We start from the raw sequence: 23,998 nt of genomic DNA on the forward strand, positions 1-23,998 counted from the left end.
AGCCTTATGAAAATAGATAATTTTGCTAATGTTAAATTTAAAAGTTTTGCAAAAACAAAACTAATGCAACCAAGATTAGAAGGAAAGCAGAAAGCTGGGAAACAATCTTTATAGCAGGCATCTCTGATAAAAGCTTCATTTCTCAAATATATAGAGAATTGAGTCAAATTTAAAAGAATATAACCCATTCCCCATCTGATAAATGATTGAAGGATATGAACAGGCAGTTGTCAGATGAAGAACTCAAAATTATAAGTATATCAAAGAAGTGCTCTAAATCACTTTTGATTAGAGAAATGCAAAGTAAAACAACTCTGAGGTACCACCTCACACCTTTCAGATGGACTAATATGACAAAAAAAGTAAAATGATAAATGGTGAAGAGAATGTAGGAAATTTGGGACACTAATGTACTGTTGGTGGAGTTGTGAACTGATCCAACTCTTCTGGAGAACATTTTGGAACTATGCTCAAAGGGCAACCAAACTGTGCATACCCTTTAATCCAGCAATGTCACTACTAGGTCTGTATCCCAAAGCGATCATTGTAAAGGGGAAAGGACTTGCATGTGCAAAAATATTAGTAGCAGTCCTTTTGCGGTGGCAAAATATTGGAAATTGAGGGGATGTCCATCAATTGGGGAATGGCTGAACAAGCTGACATAAATGTAATGGAATGCTACTGTGCAATAGGAAATGATAAAAAGGCAGATTTCAGAAAACCTGCAAATACTTGAATGAGTCAATGCAAAGTGAAATGAGCAGAACCAGGAAAACATGTACACAATATCAGGAACATTGTGTGATGATCAACCATGAATAACTCAACTCTTCTCAGCAGCACAATGATCCAAGACAAGTACAAAGGACTCAGAAATGAAAATGCTATCTATATCCAAATAAAGAACTGGTGGACTCTGAATGAAGACTGAAGCATGCTTTTTTCACTTGATTCTTTTTTGTGTTTTTTTCTCTTTGATCTGTTTCTTCTTTTACAAATAAGACTGATATGAAAATATGTTTCACATGATAGCACAGGCATAACCCATATCAAATTGCCTACTATTTTAGGAACAGTGGAGGGGAAGACCATAGGGAGAAAAATCTGGAACTCAACATCTGATAAAAATGAATGCTAAAAATTGTCTTGACATGGAATTGGGAAAAATAAAACAGTATTAAAAAGAAAAAAAGAAACAAGAACTGAGTTTAAATCCAGCTGCAGACACTTACTAGCTCTGTGATCCTGGGCAAATCATTTAACTTATCTGCCTCCCTTTCCTCAACTGTAAAATGGGGATGATGACAGCACCTACTTCCCAAGGTTTTTGTGAAGATCAAATTAGTTAATATTTGTAAAAAGTTCTTAGCGTACTGCGTGGCACATAGTAGTTATTATATAAATATTTATTCCTTTCTCCCTTTTCCCTGGTCAAGAACTTAGAGATCATCTAATTCAGCCTCCTCACTTTACCTGTGAGGAAACAGACTCAGAATATTTAAATAACTTACTACATGTCATGTAAGTAATAAGTATTGAAGTCAAGATTCAAACTAGGGTCCTCTGAGTACAAACTGAGTGCTCATTCCATGCTTCTAGGACCTGCTTCTTTTTTTTGTTATTTAATTATTTAATATTTTTAGTTTTCAACATTGATTCAACAAGATTTTGAGTTACAAATTTTCTCCCCATTTCTACTCTACCCCCTAATTCCAGATGGCATACATTCCGATTGCCCCATTCCCCAATCAGTCCTCCTTTCTGTCACCCCCCTCCCCCTCCCCCATCTGCCTTCCCCTTACTTTCTTGTAGGGCAAGATAGATTTCTATAACCCATTGCCTGTATATCTTCTTTACCAGTTGCATGCAAAAAAAACAGCTCTTCTTTTGAGCATTTGTTTTTTGAACTTTAGGTTCCAAATTCTCTTCCCTCTTCCCTCCCCAACCACCCTCCCTAAGAAAGCAAGCAATTCAACACAGGCCACACATGTATCATTATGCAAAACACTTCCACAATAATCATGTTGTGAAAGACTAACTGTATTTCCCTCCATCCTATCCTGTCTGCCTTTATTCAGTTTTCTCCTTTGACCCTGTCCCCTTTCAAAAGTGTTTACTTTTGATTGCCTCCTCCCCCTATCTGTCCTCCCTTCTATCATCCCCACTTTCTTATCCCTTTCCCCCTACTTTCCTGTGGGGTAAGATAGCCAGTCAAGTGTGTATATTATTCCCTCCTCAAGTGAAATCTGATGAGAGTAAGATTCACTCACTCCCCCTCACTTTCCCCCTCTTCCCTTCCAATAGCACTGCTTTTTCTTGCCACTTTTATGTGAGATAATTTACCCCATTCTATCTCTTCCCTTCTCCCTCTCTCAATATATTTATCTCTCACTACTTATTTTATTTTATTTTTTAGACATCATCCCTTCATATTCAACTCACCCAGTGCCCTCTGTGTATATATACATATATATGTATATTCCCTTCAACTACCCTAATACTGAGAAAGGTCTCATGAATTACAAACATCTTTCCATGTAGGAATGTAAACAAAACAGTTTAACTTTAGTAAGTCCCTTTGGCAACAATATTCCTAGAAGTTTTCTTTTGGGGATCTTTTTTAGGATGAAATTAGTAGATTCTTTTAATTTCTATTTTACCCTCTGGCTCTAGAATATCAGGGCAGTTTTCCTTGATAATTTCTTCAAAGATGATGTCTAGGCTCTTTTTTCGATCATGGCTTTCAGGTAATCCAATAATTTATAAAGAATCTCTCCTGGATCTATTCTCCAGGTCAGTGGTTTTTCCAATGATATATTTCACATTATCTTCCATTTTTTTATTCTTTTGGTTGTCTTTTATAATTTCTTGAGTTCTCATTAAGTCACTAGCTTCCATTTGCTCCAATCTAATTTTATGATGGTATTTTCTTCAGTGGTCTTTTGGACCTCCTTTTCCATTTGGCTAATTCTGCCTTTCAAGGCATTCTTCTCCTCATTGGCTTTTTGGAGCTCTTTTACCATTTGAGTTAGTCTATTTTTTAAGGTGTTATTTTCTTCAGTATTTTTTGGGTCTCCTTTAGCAAGTTGACTTGTTTTTCATGATTTTCTTGCATCACTCTCATTTCTCTTCCCAATTTTTCCTCTACTTCTCTTACTTGCTTTTCCAAATCCTTTTTGAGCTCTTCCATGGCCTGAGAACAATTCATATTTCTCTTGGAGGCCTTTGATGTATGCTCTTTGACTTTGTTGACTTCTTCTGGCTATATGTTTTGATCTTCTTTGTCACCAAAAAAGATTCTGTAGTCTGAGTCTGAGTTTGTTTTTGCTGCCTGTTCATGTTCTCAGCCAACTACTTGACCATTGAGCTTTTTGTCAGGGTATGACTGCTTGTAGAGTAGAGAGCACATTGTCCCAAGCTTTAGAGGCTGCACTGCTATTTTCAGAGCTACTTCTCCCCTGTCTCTGCAAGCTCTGCCACAGCAGCGCTCCTCCTCCCCCAAGAACCACCAACTAGGATCACAACCCAGATCCAAGCAGGGGAAAGGAAGAGAGCCCTGCCTCTGCACCAGAAAAGCTCTCCCTGAACTCGTGCTCTGATTCACTGCTTGATTCCTCCCACCATGTGACCCTGGGGCCAGAAGCAGCTTCCTCTGGAGTTCTGGAAGCAGGAGGCACTTCATGCTGCTGCTGCCGCCATGGAGGTGCCTCTGCCACCCCCAGGGCTGGGGTCAGACCACACACTTCTCTCTCCCTGATCCGGCAGTTTTTCTACTAACCTGCTCCATTTGTGGGTTGAGAAGTCTGGTAACTGCCACAGCTCAGTGATTCATGGCCCCAAGGCCTGCTCCACCCGACTGCCAGTCTGGTTGGTCCTAGTGCTCTTGCTCAGAGCAAACTGTGAGAGACCCCTCCCAGTGACCATACAGGCTGTCCTGGGCTGGAGACCTGCTTCACTTTGCTATTTCGTGGGTTCTGCAGAACTGGAATTTGTTCAGCGCCATTTTTTCCAGGTGTTTGGAGAGATTTGGGGGAGAGCTTAAGTGAGTCCCTGCTTTCCAGCTGCCATAGTAACTCCACCCTAGTACCTGCTTCTTAATAGTGCTCCATGATGCAAATGACATAATGTGTATAAATGCATAAAATAACACTGACTTCATAATCTTAGAGATTTTTTCTATGCACTAAGAAATTCAGTAACATACCCAGGGTCACAAAGCAATTAGTTGTCAGCAATGGGTCTTCTTGAACCCAGGTACCATTCATGCCAATTTCTCTATCTAGTAAATTCTAATGTAGTTCTCTAATAAGCAACACTGCCTCTTAGTCCTTAAAGTCCAATACAAACATCCAGTTGCTGATTCTGCTTCTGTTGTTGCTAGTGTTTGCTGTTTCTTGCAATAAAATAAATTCAATCCCTTTAGCACTTAGTAGATAGGATTCCAGTATGGCTGTGGCTTAAAAGAAAATTTCAAAAATCACCACCCTACTGCCAACCTGGTGAGATTGTCACTATATTTGTTTAGGTTGGTCCTGAGACAAAAAGAAAGTTAGTTACCAGGCCTAGCTTATATTTTCCACATTGGTAGTATGTGTGAGACCTCCATCCCACTATCACAATCTTTAAGAACATAGGGTTACTTGTCTACAAGTCACAATGAGGCCTCACATTACTAGATCCTATGAAAGAAGGGTAGAACCATGGGTGCCAGGGTGCCTATTTAAAGAGGGGTGCAGCACATTTTTCTCCTCGCTTCCCACACAATACAGGATGTTCCTGAAAGTCTGGACACATGGGCAAGAAAGCATATTTTTAAGAAATGGAATGAATGAAATTTTCAACATTTTATTTAATTGGAATATTCACAAAAAACATCTTCAATATGATTTCTGTCATTTGTGATGCAAAAGTTGATGCACTTTGCAAGATTCACATGAACTCAATGCAGTAACTCCACATTGCTGTCAATTACTATGTGTCCAGACTTTAGGAACACCCTGTATACTGCTTTTGGACTTCTCTGCAAATCTTCAATATGCCCCACTACTGGATCCCTTCTCCTTATCTTCACTTTTCAGCTTTATTTTGTGCATTGTTTTCCCTCATTAGATTGTAAACTCCTTGAGGGCAGGAACTGTCTCTGTTTATATTCATATTTATATCTTCAAAATATAATATCTGAAACAGGAGTGGGAAACTTGTGACCTCGAGGCCACAGGAGGCCCTTGAGGCGCTCAGGTGGGGCCCTTTGACTAAATCTAAAGTGTGTTAATAAAGTAGCCACTTAAATGTATTTTGAACTTTATTGTATTATATTGCACTGCATCACTCTGTTTTTCATTTCCTTATATTGTATCAGAATAGAATTTTAGCAGGACATACTGTTATAATGATAGTGATGAGAAAACTGTAACCCAGACAGGTTAAAATACTTGGCTAAGATCATATAAGTGGTTAAGCACACACCCATGACTACTGACATGTAGTTTCGTATTCTATGCTCTCTAGCTCATTCCTTTCCCAAATATAATTGGTTCATATGATTTGCCATAATCTGTACATATAAATATAACCATAAGTGTGGCTGCTGTCAGTGTGGCCCTTACAGCACTTGGAATCAATGAAAGAAAGCAATTCTCTTTAAATTTTTTTCCAGTTACCTGGAAAGGCATTTTTAAAACATTTTAATATTCATCCTTCCTTCCTTCCCCTCCCTCCTCCCTAAGACAGTAAGCAATTTAATGTTATATATGTGCATCATGTAATACATATTTCCATATTGGTTATGTTGTAAAAGAACAAGAACAAAAGAAAAAAAAACTAAAAACCATAAAGAAAGTGAAAATAGTACACTTCGATCTACATTTAGACTCAATCAGTTCTTTCTCTGGATGTGGATAGCATTTTCCATTTTGAATCTTTTGGAATTGTCTTGGGTCATTTCATTGCTGAGGAGAGCTAAGTGTATCATAGTTGATCACTGCCCAATGTTGCTGTTACTGTGTACAATATTCTCCTGGTTCTGCTCACTTCACTCATCTTTCCAGGATTTTCTGAACTCCACCAGCTTATCATTTCTTAGAGTAAAATAGTATTCCATTATATTCGTATACCATTACCCAACTGATGGGCATCCTCTCAATATCCAGTGCTTTGCCATTACAAAAAGAGGTGCTATAAATACTTTTGTACATATACTTTCCCCCTTTTTAGGATTGCTTTAAGAAAGGAATTCTTTCACTTGTACATTGCCAAGATGTTCCTAGTGGCAACTTTGCAAAGTTTCTGCAGATGATTTAGGTATTTCAAGTCTCCAAAGTTCTAGCTGGAGGGTGGTGGAGGGGTATGAGCCTAAGATCTATTTCAAAGCTATACAGGCATCCTACCCCCTTCCCTCTGTTTCTGGCTCTCCTGAAAATATTTTTTTTCTTTTTGTGGCACAGAGTTTTGCCACCTCTATATTGTTGGGGTCTCAGCATGCTTCTGCATCTAAGCAAAGCAAACTTCTGCAGCCTTGATCTGAAATCTCAATAGCACTAGAAAGAGAGAGAGGCATGGGGTTGGGTTCATGACAGGCCTGTGTGTCCTTGAATAGGCTAATATAGCCTCACTGGAAGCAAAGTAGAGGGTGGTGGAGTAACAGATACTTAGTGAGTTCATTGTAGGTGTCAGGTTTTTTTTTTTTCACCTTCTTTTTGAATCCTGGTTTCCTATTCCATGGATACAGTTAAAGGTGCTTTATCTTTGGTGCATAATTTCTGTTTTGGAGAGGTTTGAGAGGTTGTAAGGATTAAAATTAACATGTCTAATGTTCGATCTTCTTGGTCACATGATAGAGAAAATATGATCCTCTAATTATTATTGTCAAAGAAGTTGTATTTAAAGTTTCACTTTAGAGAGACTGAGCTCTTCTCAATTTTATGAAAACCAGAGATGATTGTTTAAGAGACTCCAAACTCCTGGTGATATAAGGACTTTTTTTTAATCAGCTACTTAATCAAGTATTTTTTTTCCACCTTGCTCTCATTAACTGGCCTTTGAAATGGCTGGGTTTTCTATTCTGAGCATTCATTTCATATTTGAAAATTGATTGCTCATTACTGTGATTAAGTCATTATTACAAGAAAATGATGCATCAGTCTATTGGCAGCCTGAATGGTTCTTATTCTGAAGGAAGATAAACACCATCTATGTACTTTTCCCATTTTTCCCATTGTGCTTTCTTAACAAGCTCTAAATTACCTGACTTTTCTTGGTATAGAGGAAAGAATGTGGGATTTTTTTAGGCAAAAGTCCTGGCTTTGAATCAACTTTCCTATTTTCTGTGTCATTTTGGGAATGCCATTTCATCTCTTTGGTCTTCCTTTGCTCATCTCTGAAAAGAAGTGTTGGCACAGATACCCTCTGAGCTCCCCCACCCCCAACTCCTAAGTCTATGGTCTTGGTTTCTAGTTTTATTGCTTTTCTTTCATTCTATAGTTGAAAATACTAGCTCAATAAAACCTTAGACAAAGCAATATAGAAAAAGTAGCTGTAGAAAGGGCATAGAATCAGATACAGGAATTATTCTGGAGCTATCTGGAAAATTGGGATATTTTCCTGCCGTGAGCTGCATGGGACTAGTTGGGTAAACCAGGAAAGCTATTAGAATCTGTCTACATTCTGGACCTGCTGAAATTGCTCTGCATCTTTTGGTAATGGCATCATACCCATTATACTCTTTTCTATCATTTCAGCTCCTTCCACTTCAGTGTATTTTAGACCCATTCTTTTGGAAGAAGTACTATCTTGCAATATCTTATAAATCTCACCTAAATCTATAGGTATAGACCTATACCTATACCTGTACCTATATCTAGCTCTATCTGTGTTTGATAGAAAACAATTCCAAAGAAGGAGGAAGAATTGCAATTAACACATCAAGAAATTCACAGGAGATAAAAATACAAGAAAGGAGCCAGTAGCAAAATACATGAACCCAAAGTCTACACATAAATGCCCAAAATTTAGACAATATAATGGGGGAAGCTGGATGTTTAAAAGCAAAAAGTGTAAATTTCATCCCAAATGTATAATTAATATTTGGTGGAATAGAAGGAATACCCAGTTTAGAATTCTGGGTGGTGTGCCTTATTTTTAATTTTTTTAAATCATTTAGTATCTTATTTTGTTTTCCCCCAGTTACATTCATTTTTAAAACTTTGACTTCCAAATTCTCTCCCTTTCTTCCTCCTCCGTCCCCTTCATTGAAAAGGCCAACAATTCCATATAAGCTATACATGTTCAGAGATGCAAAACATTTCCATATTCGTCATGTTGTGAAAGAAAACAGATCCCCTCAAAAAATCCTCAAGAAAAATAAAGTTAAGAAAGTATGCTTCAATCTGTATTTAGATACTATCATTTCTTTCTCTGGGTATGGATAACATTTTCCTGCATAAGTCCTTCAGAGTTTTCTTGGATCATTGTGTTGCCAAGAATAGCTAAGTCATTCACAGCTGATCCACCATCTTTGGTTTGCCTGTTTTAATAGAAATAGGATAAGCAAAAGGAAAATGTGTGGGAATAGAAAAACGAGAAGGGGAAAATCCTTGCATGGAAGTGAAGCAGAGATAAGAAGAAGTGATTTTCTTATGTGGAGTACACAGCAAACCACTTGGATAGAAAAAGAAAATCACTAAAAATTTGGAAATAAGGTCACAAGCTTGGCACAGAGGTGTGATGCAGTAGTGAGGGGAATTTCAAATATCCAGACACCTGCTGTAGCTCTCTCTAGCAAAAGCAGAACAATGAATAGGTTGCTTTAGTGATAATTTCTTCTTTCAAAAGGTGAAGAAACAAATAGACAAGGGGAAAAATTATGATGGATCTGATTGTCACTAACAATGAGGATCTTGTTGGGTTGGAAATGATGAGATCACTACTGTTTCCTAGATTTTGTAAAAGAAGAGAGGAAATCTAGAGTAACTCAAGATTTTTGTAAAATATATTTAATGAGGTTTAGAGGAAAGAAAATTAAGATCTCCTTGTACTAAATTCCATCAGACGAAATCAGCCCAGAGAGGGTGGAAGATGCTCAAGAATGAAATTCTTAAGACGTGAAGGAAAACAATTCCAATGAGGAAGAAAAATGGGATTTGTCTGAAGAGAACAATATGCATCCTAAGGGTACATGCTAAATAATTTGAATAGAAAAAAAAGTAAAAACGATGTAAGCAAGATCAGGTAAGAATTAAATATAAAAACTTGGTATAGTTCTTTAAAAAAAGTTCAGGAATTCTAAAGCCCCAGGCTGAGCTGAGGCTGGTAAAAATAGCTAAGAACAACAAAAGTGGGTATTTTCACTATAAAGGAGCATCGAGATGGAATGGGACCTTTGCTTGGTATGGATGGGACAATGATAACTGATAATAGAATGAAGGGAGAACTGTTCAATTCCTATTTTGTTAACTGGGGTGTAGCTTCTAGGAATAGAAGATGAGACTCCCACTGTACACTGCATCTACCAGGCCTTACCTGGAGTTTTGTGTCAATTTATGACCACCACATATTAAATCCACTCATAAGCAGGAGAATGTCCAGAGGAGGGCATTCAGGATAGTGAAGAGACTTGAATTCTTGACATTTGAGAATTGGTTGAAAGAATTGGACATATTTAACATGGAGAAAAGAAGACTATGGAAGAAGGATGTCACAACTATCCTCAGTTAGGGCTATCATACAAAGGAAAGATTAGACTTGACATGTTTGGCTGCAAAAGGCAGAACTAGAATCAATGAGTGGACATTGCAAAGAGGGCAAATTTATGGTAGGTACCAGGGGAAATAAAAATAATTTCATAACAGAGTTGTCAAAAAGTGGAATGGGCTTTCTTGAGAGATTGTAGCTTCTCCCTCCTTTGTGCAGAGAGTGGACATCCATGTTTTGTCGATGTTGTAGTGTAGTTTCCTTTTGTATATGCTTTGGACTAGATGTCTACAGAGGTCCCTTCCAATGCTCAAATGTTGTGACAATGAATGACAATACTACCTTTTCACCCGTTACAGACTAGCCCTTCCCCACTGTATTTCTTCCCACCGTTGGTTGAATGCTAGCCCCTCCTGGTGATAATGACTAAACTGAGACCAAGTACCTGAATTCACCTGTACAGATAAAATTTTCTCCAAACCCGGCATTACCATATTTTGCCCACCAATAAAAATAATGACCTCATAAATGCCACAGGTAACCTTCACGTAACAGGTTCTGTCTGTGTTCCAGAGCAGTGGCTATTTGTTTCTTCACCTTTTGAAAGAAGAAATTATGACTAAAGCAACCTATTCATTGTTCTGCTTTTGCTAGAGAGAGCTACAGCAGGTGTCTGGATATTTGAAATTCCCCTCACTACTGCATCACACCTCTGTGCCAATAGACAGACATAGACAGACAGAAACACACACACATACACACACCTGTGCATACATGCGTGCACACAAATTTTGGGGTGGGAAGGAGTTGGTAGCATAGGATGGGTTATGATCTATATTGTATGTTGAATTCCATTATCTCTTTAAAGATTCTCATCAGACAAGCTTCTCTATTAATGACTAGGGCATTGATATCCATTCAGTAACCCAAGTTCCCACACATGGTATCATCCTAGAATCTTCACTCTCCCTTACCCTATATAACCACTCACGTCCTAAATCTGGTCATTTCTATAATTTCTAAATTCATAACTCTCCTCTAACATAGCCACTTATGTATTTCAGGCCCATATCACTTCTCAAATTATTATTGCAACAGACTATTCATTTGGCTATTGGCTTCAAGTTTCTCCTTATTCCAATTCATCCTTCAGCCATCAAAATGATTTTCTTTTTTTTAATTTTTTATTTTTTTAAGAGGTCTTTTTTTTAATTTTTATTTTTAGTTTACAGCACACAGTTCTACATAATTTTGAGTTCCAGATTTTCTCCCCTCTCTCTCCCCTCCCTCCCCAAGATGGTATGGAATCTCATATAACTACCATGAATAACTTCCCATTGAATTAATTTATACACTAGTCAAGTTGTGGAGAAGAATTATGACCAATGGAATGAATCATGAGAAAGAAGAAACAGAACCCCCCCCAAAAAAACAACAAACCCAAAACAAAAACAAAAGAGAAGAAAAAAAGGGGGAGAAAAAGGCGAGCATGTAGCGTGCCTCAATCTGCATTCATACTTCATAGTTCTTTCTCTGGATGTAGATAGCATTCTCCATCGTGAGTCCTTTGGAGTTGTCTTTGTACCTTGTGTTGCTGAGAAGAGCGAAGTCTGTCAGGACTGGTCCTCACAGAATCCATATATCTGTGGTTGTGAGGGCCTTCAAGTGAGTTAAGGATAATCATTCATCTAGGGAGTGTGAGTTTAACCCCAGGTCTCCTGATTTCAAATCACTGCTCTTTTGCTACCCTAAAACATTCATCTTGATGTTAATAAACTGTTTCTTAGTACCCTTTTGTGGAAGGCTTTCCATTATACTCCCAAGAACAAACGCTTATCTATTTTATATGTGTATTTCCAAGATATATATGTATATATCTCACATATAGGTATATATATATGTGTGTGTATATATATATATACATATATATGTGTGTGTGTGTGTGTGTGTGTGTGTATATATATATATGTATCATGAGTTACAGATATCTTTACATATAGGAATGTAAACAAAACAGTTCAACTTCAGTAAGTCCCTTATGATTTCTCTTTCCTGTTTACCTTTTCATTTTTCTCTTGATCCTTGTGTTTGAAAGTCAAATTTTCTATTCAGCTCTAGTCTTTTCATGGAGAATCCTTGAAAGTCCTCTATTTTATTGAAAGCCCCTATTTTGCTGTAAAGTATCATATTCAGTTTTGCTGGGCAGGTGATTCTTGGTTGTAATCTTAGCTCCTTTGACCTCCCAAATATCATATTCCAAGCCCTTCGATCCCTAAATGTAGAAGCTGCTAGATCTTGTATTATCCTGATTGTGTTTCCACAATACACAAATTGTTTCTTTCTGGCTGCTTGCAATATTTTCTCCTTGACCGGGAACTCTGTAATTTGGCAGCAATATTCCTAGAAGTTTTCTTTTGGGGATCTTTTTCAGGAGGTGATTGGTGAATTCTTTCAATTTCTATTTTCCTTTCTGGTTCTAGAATATCAGGGTACTTTTCCTTGGTAATATCTTGAAAGATGGTGTCTAGGCTTTTTTTTTTTTTTTTTTTGATCATGGCTTTCAGGTAGTCTGATAATTTTTAAATTATTTTCTCTTGGATCTACTCTCCAGGTAAGTGGTTTTTCCAATGAGATATTTCACAGTGTCTTCCATTTTTTCATTCTTTTGGTTCTGTTTTATAATTTCTTGTGTTCTCATAAAGTCACTGGCTTCCACTTGTTCCATTCAAATTTTTTAAGGCAGTATTTTCTTCAGTGGTCTTTTGGATCTCCTTTTCCATTTGGCTAATTCTGCCTTTTAAGGCATTCTTCTCCTCATTGGCTTTTTGGGGCTCCTTTGCTATTTGAGTTAGTCTATTTTTAAGGTTTTACTTTATTCAGTACTTGTTGGGGTTTCCTTTTGCAAGCTGTCGACTCATTTTTCATGATTTTCTTGCATCTCTCTCATTTCCCTTTCCAATTTTTCCTCTACTTCTCTTACTTTATTTTCCAAATCCTTTTTGAGCTCTTCCATGGCCTGAGACCAATTCATATTTTTCTTGGAGGCTTTTGATATAGGCTCTTTGACTTTGTTGACTTCTTCTGGCTGTATGTTTTGATCTTCTTTGTCACCAAAGAAAGATTCTACAGTCTGAGTCCTTATACGCTGCTTGCTCATTTTCCCAGCCAATTACTTGATTTTTTGAGCTTTCTGTCAGGGTATGACTGGTTTCAGAGTACAGAATGCTTTGTCCCAAGCTTCAGGGGTTTTGCACTGCTATTTTCAAAGCTGCTTCTATTCTGAGATGCTATGATACTCCTCTCCTGGCCTGTGATCTGGTCTGTGAGTGCAGGCACTCCTTTCTGCCATGTAACTACTAGGAGGACTGCCTCTCCACAGCCACTACAAAGCTCTGCCACACCAGCACCCCTGTTTCCCAAGAACCACCAACCAGGACCATGACCCATATCCAAGCAGGACAAAGCAAGAGAACCTTGCCTCAGTGCCAGCAAAGCAATCCCTGTAGTCTGGCTCAGATCAGTGGCTTGATTCCTCCCACTGTGTAGGCCTGGAGCAGCCTACTGCTCTTGCTGCTGCTGCTGCCATCACCCCTGCAGCCACTTTTGCCACCCCAGGCCTGGGGTGGCCACGCACTTCTCTGACTCAGACCCAGCAGTTTTCCCACTGACCTGCTCCATTGTCTTTGGAGTTTGTGGGTTGCGAAGTGTGATAACTGCCATAGCTCAGTGATTCAGGGCCCTGAGGCCTGCTCTGCCTGTTTCACTCTGTGTCTGGTCTTTTCTGTAATGGCCCATGTTGGGCTGTGCTCTGCTCCCAGCACGATGTGATAGACCCTTCCCAGTGACCATCCAGGCTGTCTTGGGCTGGAGACTTGTTTCCCTTTGTTATTTTGTTTGTTCTGTAGCTCTAGAATTTGTTTAGAGTCATTTTTACAGGAGTTTGGAGGGATTTGGGGGAGGATTTAAGTGAGTCCCTGTTTTCAAGCCACTGTCTTGGCTCCGCCCCAATTGCACTTTCTTATTGGAATTGCTTTCCAGTGGAATAAAGCCCCTACCATTGTGACTCCTTCCTTTCCTTGTAAGTATATGTATCCACCACCAGATCAATTTCACTGAATCAAGTGACAGTACACTATGTTCTAGGAGAGGTTGATTCCTCTGCAGTCCCCAACTGAACTGTCTGTATTAATGATGGACTAGAGACAATTGGTCATGAATTCATCAATACATCAGAAGTTAAAGGCTGGTGATGAGAACTTGTCTCAGTCTTTTCCTAAACTAGTGACTGTATCCCCTGTCTATGACTTCACTTGGATCCTCCTGCAGAGGGAGAAATGCAAAGTAAGAAACAAAAATTAACTAATGATTGGCTAATTACAACATAGACTGGAAGGAGGCTGAGGGCATGGGTTCTGTAACAGTTCTGTGTTGTTTTAGTTGCCACAAATTACATCAATATTCCTTCACTTTCTTAAACATGTTCATTGTTTCTTATATAGGGACCTGAATGAGCGTCTGTAGATGATTCAGTAAAGGCCATCCTACAAAAACAAACAAAATGAAACAAAAAGCACCTCAAAACCCTAACCAATTACGGTGAGTAACCTTCTTGAATGAAGAACTGACTAGATCAGTAAGTGAGACTGACACTATTGTTGTCTAGACATCTTCTTTTGCAATGAAATCCCTTTTGGGCCAATGTACTCTTTTTTTGGAAGGGGGAGGGCAGGGCAATTGGGGTTAAGTGACTTGCCCAAGGTCACACAGCAAGTAAGTGTGTCAAGAGTTTGAGGCCAGATTTGAACTCAGGTCCTCCTGACTCCAGGGCCGGTGCTATACTCACTGTGCCCCCAGCTGCCCCAGGCCAATGTACTTATTAAAAATGAATATACCAAAACATATAACCTGTCTCTTGGGGCCTGATATCACTGTTAAAATTGGAATGGGCTTAACTTAGAAATCTACTGATAACACATTATTGCTAATGTGTCAGATCAACTATATTATTAATTAGGCTATTGGAAGCTATTCTCTTTACATATATGCAGTCCTATTCTTTTGATCTATATGTGACATTATTTACTTGTAACAATCTTTAATGAAGTCTTGGATTGGCTGCCTTGTGAGTGGGCCTAAAGCAGGCATGGGGAACCTGCAGCCTTGAGGTCACATGTGGCCCTCACGGAACGGTGAAGTTTGGATTCAGCCAAAGGGCTGCACTTGAGGAACTAGAGGGCAACACGTAGCCTTGAAGCTGCAGATTCCCACCTCTGGAAGGTATTAAGAATACAGAAAGTTGTATTTCTTCTGAGATTGGGAAGGCATGACACTTAGTTAGAACTGGAGGATTGAATTTTCTGCTATAGCAGGTATTTTAAAAATCTCACCAGAGAGAAACCAGAGAGTGATTTTTGAGAGAAAACATATTGTGAGAAGAAGGTGGCTATGGGGTGTCCCCCAGTCACATGTGGAGAAGTGACACAGTGGTACTAGTAGGTGTAACAACAGCAGTATTGCAGTTTTTTTAATGGGAGAAAGTAGGGCAAAAATATTGTATTAAGCGCATACTACATGCTGAGCACTTGACAAATAGCTCACTTAATTGTCACAACAAACTTGAGAAGTAGGTGATATTAGTATCCCCTTTTACAGCTGAGGAAACAGAGGTTAGCTCACCTGTTCAGGGTTAAATAGCTAGTAAGTGTCTGAGGTGGGATTTGAATTCGTATCTTCCTGATTCAGGTATATTGATCTACCATTGTGCTACCTAGATTCTTCTAATGGCAGCTATGCAGTTCCTTTCCTGAAATGCATGTCTCTGGGCACACTTGAGAGCTAAAAGCTAAATTGCCAAGTGATAAGATTTTCAAAGAATCATTAATATTTGCCCTAATCATTGGAAGGTTTACTGTACAACACCAGATGAATTGGTTAGAATGGAGTGAAATAACTGATAAATGTTATGTCCTCGTCCTGAGTTATTTCACATGGAGTCAACTGATGCACCTTTCTAAGACTGTTCTTTTATTCTCTTAAAGACTATATTTGACTGATCTAATCTCATTTTTCTTAAATATTCATGGTTGACTCTTTGTTGTATAATTCCTTGTGTCCTTTTGTTCATGGCTTGACAATACAAGGTATATTTGGGAGCTACATAGGAGATAGTGGTCTTTCCAAAAATAGGGTTGGGATCCCAAATCCCAAGGATTTCGTTAGACCATTTTCTCTCTCTAAATGGGGGGATAATTGTGCCATTTACTCCAGAAAACAGAACCAGGGTGAAACTGGGAATTTTAATCAGTGCCCTCAGGAGTCAGGCATTCCTACTTCTATTTGGAGCAAAAGAAGACTCCATGTGACACATTCCTTATGAGATGAAATGTTCTAATAAATGTTATTTGAAATTACGTTTTCATTTCACTAGGGGCAGCATGGATAGAGAACTGGCCTCAGATCCTCAAAGACATGGGTTCAAGTCTCCCCTTGACACATACTGACTGTGTAACCCTGTGCTAATCATTTAAATTCTCAGTTTTCTAGGAAGCTCTTTAAGACTATAAATTGCCACCCTTTTTTAGTAGATAAGTTTCTTCATCTGGGATTCTTATAGACTAGAGAAATCAATTCTTGTGCAGAGGGACCTTCTCAAAGAGTAGAAATTCACTTCTCCCCTAAATACATTTTTCTTCTAATTTTGTATGAGGCCTAACAACTAGTGAAATTATTAATTCAGTCTTTCCCTTTCCTTTTCTTTTCCTTTTGCACTTTTTTTTTCATCTTTGCTATTATGACCCTTAGTTGTTGTTGTTGTTGCTTATTTCAAGGCTTAGCTGCCACCTCTTCCAAGTAGCCTCTCCAGACTTCCTTGCCTCCCTCCTTCGACTCAGATGTTGATTCTTTCTTCAATTTATTTTGTATTTTGCTATCTGTCTACATAACATATATCCACACTAGAATGTAAATTTTTAAAGGAAGATATCTTTTTTATTCTGTTTTTGTTTTATTTTTTAACTTTATATCCCTAAAATAGTACACACTACCTAGAACACAGTAGATGCTTAATAAATGCTTGTTGAATTGAATTGGGGCCTGCTTCTCTTCGGGGCAATCATAACAGTTTCTCAGCACAGTACATATAGCAGATGCTATATAACTGTTCATTCCTTCCCCCTTCCCATTTCTCATCAATATAGCACCTTAAGGTTTACACAGTACCTTTCTGGCCTTCTTTTATTAGCTCCTCACAAAAATCCAATGGCACGGCTAGTACAGATATTCTTATACACAATTTATAGACAAGGAAAATCTATGAATGAGTTTATTCCTTTTCCAGGGTCAAACAGTTATTATCTCAAGCCTCTTCTTGGCATAGATGGTAAATTCTTTGTAATTTGGACCCCAAACTAGCCATGACATAGCTTACTGTAGGGAAAATGTAGCGACCTAAAAGGAAAAAAAATCCAACTCCTTTTTTCAAAATCTTCTCTCCCTTTCTTCTTCCAATAACAGTAGCTTGTTGATGATCAGATTATTTAACAATTCTGTAATAGCTGTCTTATTCTCCTTTGAAATCACCCCTTCACTTCCCTTTCTTTTTTTGATTTTTTCACTTTTATTAAATATTTTAGTTTTCAACATTGATTTCCACAAGATTTTGAGTTACAAATTTTCTCCCATTTCTACCCTCCCCCCACTCCAAGATGGCATATATTCTGATGGCCTCATTGCCCAGTCAGCCCTTCCTTTTGTCACCCCACTTGCCCCCCCATCCCCTTTCCCTCTACTTTCTTGTAGGGCAGGATAGATTTCTGTGCCCCACTCCCTATATATCCTGTTTCCCAACTGCATATGAAAACAACTTTTTTTTGAGCATCTACTTTTTTTTAACATTGTTTTTATTTTTTTTTAATTTTCATTTTTAGTTTACAACACATGGTTCTACATACTTTTAAGTTCCAGATTTTCTCCCCTTCCTCCCTCCCCCTCCCCCCTCCCTCCCCAAGACAGCATGGAATCTCATATAACTACCATGTATAACTTCGCATTGAATTAATTTATACACTAGTCAAGTTGTGGAGAAGAATTATGACCGATGGAATGAATCACGAGAAAGAAGAAACAGAACCAAAAAAAAACCCCAAAAACAAAAACAAAAGAGAAGAAAAAAAGGCTAGCATGAAGTGTGCCTCAATCTGCATTCAAACTTCATAGTTCTTTCTCTGGATGTAGATAGCATTCTCCATCGTGAGTCCTTTGGAGTTGTCTTTGTACCTTGTGTTGCTGAGAAGAGCGAAGTCTGTCAGGGTTGGTCCTCATGGAATCCATATATCTGTGGATGTGTATAAGGTTCTCCTGGCTCTTCTCCGCTCACTCACCATTGTGTTGTGTAGGTTTTTCCAGGTTGTTATGAAGTCCGTATCATCCACATTTCTTATGGCACAATAGTATTCCATTACCTTCATATACCACAGATTGTTCAGCCATCCCCCAATTGATGGGCACCCCTTTTAAAACTTTGTGTTCCAAATTCTCTCCCCTCTTCTCTTCCCACCCACCCTCCCTAGGAAGGCAAGCATTTCAACATAGATCACACATGTATCATTATGTAAAACACTTCCACAATGCTCGTGATGTGTAAGGCTAACTATATTTTCTTCCATCCTATCCTGTCCCTGTTTATTCAGTTTTCTCCCTTGAACCTCCTCCCCCAATCTGCCCTCCTTTCTATCATCCCTGCTTTTTTATCCCCTTCCCCTTACTTTCCTTGGAGTAAGATACCCAATTGAGCATGTATATTATTCCCTCCTCAAGTTGAATCTGATGAGAGCAAGATTCACTCATTCCCTCTCACCTGCCCCCTTTTCCGTTCCCACAGAACTGCTTTTTCATGGCGATTTTATGTGAGATAATTTACCCCATTCTATCTTTCCCTTTCTCCCTCTCTCACCCCTTAAATTTATTTTATTTTTTTAGATATCATCTCTTCATATTCAACTCACCCTCTGCTCTCTGTCTATATATATATATATATATATATATATATATATATATATATATATATGTATGTATATTGCCTTCAACTACCCTAATACTGAGAATGGTCTCATGAATTACACGCATCATCTTTCCATGTAGGAATGTAAGCATAACAGTTCAACTTTAGTAAGTGCCTTATGAATTCTCTTTCTTGTTTACCTTTTCATGCTTCTATTGATTCTTGTATTTGAAAGTAAAATTTTCTATTCAGCTCTGGTCTTTTCATTGAGAAAGTTTGAAAGTCCTCTATTTTATTGAAAATCCATATTTTGCCTTGGAGCCTGATACTCAGTTTTGCTGGTTAGGTGATTCTTGGTTTTAATCCTAGCTCCTTTGACCTCCAGAATATCATATTCCAAGCCCTTTGATCCCTTAATGTAGAAGCTGCTAGATCTTGTATTATTCTGATTGTGTTTCCACAATATGCAAACTGTTTCTTTCTGGCTGCTTCCAGTTTTTCTCCTGACCTGGAAACTCTGGAATTTGGCAACAATATTCCTAGGAGTTCTCTTTTTGGGATCTTTTTCAAGAGGTGATAGATGGATTCTTTCAATTTCTATTTTACCCTCAGACTCTAGATTATCAGGGCAGTTTTCCTTGATAATTTCTTTAAAGATGATATCTAGACTCTTTTTTTGATCATGGCTTTCAAGTAGTGCAAGAATTTTTAAATTATCTCTCCTGGATCTATTCTCCAGGTCAGTGGTTTTTCCAATGAGATATTTTACATTGTCTTCCATTTTTTTCATTCCTTTGGTTCTGTTTTATAATATCCTGATTTGTCATAAAGTCACTAGCTTCCCCTTGCTCCAATCTAATTTTTAAGGTGGTATTTTCTTTGTGGTCTTTTGGATCTCTTTTTCCATTTGGCTAATTCTGCCTTTCAAGCCATTCTTCTCCTCACTGAGTTTTTGGAACTCTTTTGACATTTGGGTTAGTCTGTTCTTTAAGGTGTTATTTTCTTCAGTATTTTTTGGGTCTCCTTTAGCAAGTAGTTGACTTGTTTTTCATGGTTTTCTTGCACCTCTCTTATTTCTCTTCCCAATTTTTCCTCTACTTCTCTTACTTGCTTTTCCAAATCCTTTTTGAACTCTTCCATGGCCTGAGACCAATTCATATTTTTCTTGGAGGCTTTTGATGTAGGCTCTTTGACTTTGTTGACTTCTTCTGGCAGTATGTTTTTATCTTTTTTGTCACCAAAAAAGGAATCTAGAGTTTGAGTTTGAGTGTGAGTTTCAGTTTGAGTTTGTTTTTGCTGCCTGTTCATGTTCCCAGCCAACTACTTGACCCCTGAGCTCTTTGTCAGTGTATGACTGCTTGTAGAGTACAGAGTACTTTGTCCCAAGTTTTAAGGTTCAAGCACTGCTGTTTTCAGAGCTACTTCTACTCCACCATCACCCCAGGCTCTGTCACAGCTGCATTCCTCCTCCCCCAAGAACCACCAACCAGGACTGCAATTCAGATTCAAGCAGGGCACAGCAAGAGAATCTTCCTTTGTGCACACAGAGCACTCCTTGCACTCCCACTCTGATCCGCCACTAGACTCCTCTCACTGTGTGAGCCAGGGACTGGAGAAACAGCTGATGCTGGAGCTCTCAAAGCAGCCTGAGGAGCTTTCTGATGCTGCCACCACCACTGCTGCAGCACGTCCTCCACCCCCAGTGCTGGTGACTGGACCAGTCTCAACTCAGTACTCCAGTTCCCCAATAACCTTCTCCCTGGTCTTTGGCGTTTGTGGGTTGAGAAGTCTGCTAACTGCCACAGCTCATTGATTCATGGCCCTAGGCCCTGTTCTGCAGGCTGACTCCTGGTCTGGTCTGTCCTGGCGTGGCCGATGCTGGGTTGTCCTCTGCTCCCAGCACCATGCAATAGACCCTTCCCAGTGACCATCCAGGTTCTCCTGGGCTGGAGACCTCTTTACCTATGTTATTTCATGGATTCTGCAGCTCTATAATTTGTTCAGAGACATCCTCTACAGGTGTTTGGAGGGATTTTGGGGAGAGCTCAAGAAAGTCACTGCTTTCCAGCTGCCATCTTGGCTCCACCTGCTTCACTTCCCTTTCTTTTAGGGAATTATTCAAAAAACCTTTCCTATAAAATTTCAAATTCTCCTTTTTAATTTTTGTTTTATTTCCTACTGATTCTTATGTAAGGGGAAAGAAACTGAACATCCTGTTAATTTCATTAATGTGTTGTTTACTCCATCTACCCAACCATTAAGATGTTGTCAGACTGGGTTTCACACTGACTCTAGTGACATCCCATTGGACATTCCCCTGCCCCCCACTCCACAGTACCTTGATACACTGTGATTTGTTATTATTGTTTATATCTCTTCTGCCATGGGGTAATGCTCTTAACAGTCAACAGAATTAATTTGGCAAACTAAGTTTTCTCAAACATTGTATGTGATAGTTTTCTAAAATCCCAACATCCTTCCTATGTTGTGATCCTACAATTTATAATTTAGTTATTCTATCAGGAAATCCATCCAACCTGGTTTGGCACTGTTTAGTCTTCACAGTATTAAATGTTGTTTATTGAGGGTGGGTTAGGTTGAATCCTGGATATTTACAGATTCATCTCATGCAGGGATGCTTTATGTGTATGCTATGTAATCTGCTTTTAAGTAGAATTCAGAGACTAGGATAGGATAGGCTAAAAGATTCCTTGTACAATTTCCAAGGCCAACAATGTTAGCATAGAAACTTTGAGAAGGGATAGCTCATATTCATGTCCTCTTCTCCATATTTATTCCCCTAAGTACCGTTAGATGTGTTACACTGGAAATTTTGAAAATCTCTGCTAGCAAAAAAGCAGCATGAAATCAGGATGCTTGGCAACTGCTACATGTTCATTGTGTGCAATTTGGTTTATGCTCTTCTGTGGCTGTCATTAAAATAGTTTTTATTTTTTTAATTTAAAATTTGGGAATTTGAGATTAGAAATTAGAGCCCAGATTAATACACTTGAATTTTTAACAGCTGATCACAGTTCAAGGAAAAACTTAGTCTCCCCTTCCAACTCCAGATGGCAACCCTTTCAACTCAATTGGAGAGAAAATAGTTATTATGCAGTTAATCTGGAGACAGGGAAGAATGCAAGAGAAAGTTGGGATGACATCTTTCTGCAGGTTGACACCACCCCAGGCTCTTCAATTTGGGATGACAGATTAATTACGTTGATTGATTTAATAAGTTAGACAATTCATTTTGTATTCCTTTCTTAGAGGTAATAACTGAAAAGTAAATGAACTCACAATCTAGGTAATTGGAGAAAATCAAAAGTAGGGGATAAAGGAAATAAGCATTTATTAATCGCCTACTAAGTGTCAGCACCTTGCAAATATCTTATTTGAGCCTCACAATAACACTGGGAGGGGTGCTATTATTATCATCACTTTATAGTTGAGAAAACTGAAGCAGGCAGAGCTTAAGTGATTTGTCAAGGTCACAAAGCTCATGAGTGTCTGAGATTAGTTTTAAACACAAGTCTTCCTGACTTCAGGCCTAATGCTTTTTCTACAACACCACATAGCTAGGTAGCACATTGACTTCCTCTCTCCGTAATATTTTCTAGGAGGATTTATGGAAAGACATGAAAAAGAAACCTGAAAGATTTCAGCCTCAAACAACATGAAGGTATAATGAAACACCAGACTGCTTAGATCATGTATATATCACTCTGTCTTTGACTCCAGGGTAGTTAAATGGTCAAGTAGATAGAGACCTGGATTTGGAGTTGTGAACATCTAAATTTGAATCTAGCCTCAGACACTTATTGTGTGACCCTGGGCAAGTCAATAACTTCTATTGATCACAGTTTCCTTCTCTATAAAATGGGGATAATAAGAGAACTTACTTTCCATAATTGCTGTCAGGACAAAATGAAGTCATAGTTGTGCAACACTTTACAAACCTTAAAGCGGTGAATAAATGCTATCATCAGTCATCATCATCATCATCATCATCATCTCTTCAGAAATCTTCTCATCTGCTATATTGCCACCCTGAGAAAACTTTGCTTTAAACTCTCTTTTTCTCACTGATGATTCGTTACATGGGATCAACATTTTAGGAAAGATGTCAACTATGCTTTATTTTGTCTCTCATTTAGACTCCAAGGAATCCTATTCTTTCTCCTTCCTTGTCTCACTTTTGCATTGCCTTACTTATGAACAGGTCCACCCTTCCTGCATTTCAGCCCTTATACATATTTTCTTCCCTCATTGGAATGTATGCTCCTCCAGGCATTGTCACACTTGTTTGTACTTGTATCTTCAGCAATTATCACAGTCATTTAAAAGTTCTTATTATCTCTGTGTGTGTGTGGGTGTGTGTGTCTGTGATTCATTCTGTCTCTGTTTTCTCTGTCTTTTTGTGTTTGCCTCCCTCTCTCCCTCTTTCTCTCTCACTATGTGTTTCTCCCTGTGTCTTTCTCTTTCTCTCTATTGCTCTCTTTGTCTCTCTCTGCCTCTCTATGTGTCTTTTCCTTTCCTTAGGTCAATTTTGATGTCCTTGTAGGGTTTTGTCACAGACTTTCCCATACTTCCCAGGGATTATTTCTGAGCACCATTTCTAGAATTTCTCATATATTTAAAAGACTTCATACTCCAGCTAAGATGGTTAAGAGGTCTATGCTGAATGTATTCTTCCCCCCTTTTCCCTTGATTTATCAATGGATGAATAAGGAATCCATCATCACTTTTGAGTTTAGCTTCGTAATTCACTTTTCATCATCTGAAATCTAAATGTCATCAACAAAACCACCAACAGCTCTGCGAAAAATGATAAAAATTAATAGACTCAAAACTTTGATGGCCTTCCTTGCTTCAAAAGGGCAAACCATTGGAAATGTGAAGTTTGAAACTCAACATATCATCATTTCTCTGTCATTTATAATTTAATATCTAAAAATCTGTCAATTTTTTTAAAGCTACTGTATAGTAAAGCTTGTAGAAGGAAGAAAGTAGAAGTATAGATCATATTTATATAGCCACTTGACCTCACCTGCATCATTTCCCCATTTAAAAATGTGCAGGCAAATATTTCACACTGACCTCATTAACACATGGCCCGTTTCCATCTCTTCACATCCTAACATCTTCTGATGTCCGGAATGACCTCCAGCAGTCCATTTCTCAAATTCTCTTCAGTGGGTGGGATGAATGTCCCATGAAAAATTAGTGATGTAAAATGGTTAATAGCCATTCTAGATTTGGATTCTTCCTAGGATGTACCCAATGCTTTCTTCCTAATTCCAGCACCATAGA

The sequence above is a fragment of the Trichosurus vulpecula genome, chromosome 3 (assembly GCF_011100635.1).
Source record: "Trichosurus vulpecula isolate mTriVul1 chromosome 3, mTriVul1.pri, whole genome shotgun sequence".
NCBI lineage: Eukaryota > Metazoa > Chordata > Mammalia > Diprotodontia > Phalangeridae > Trichosurus > Trichosurus vulpecula.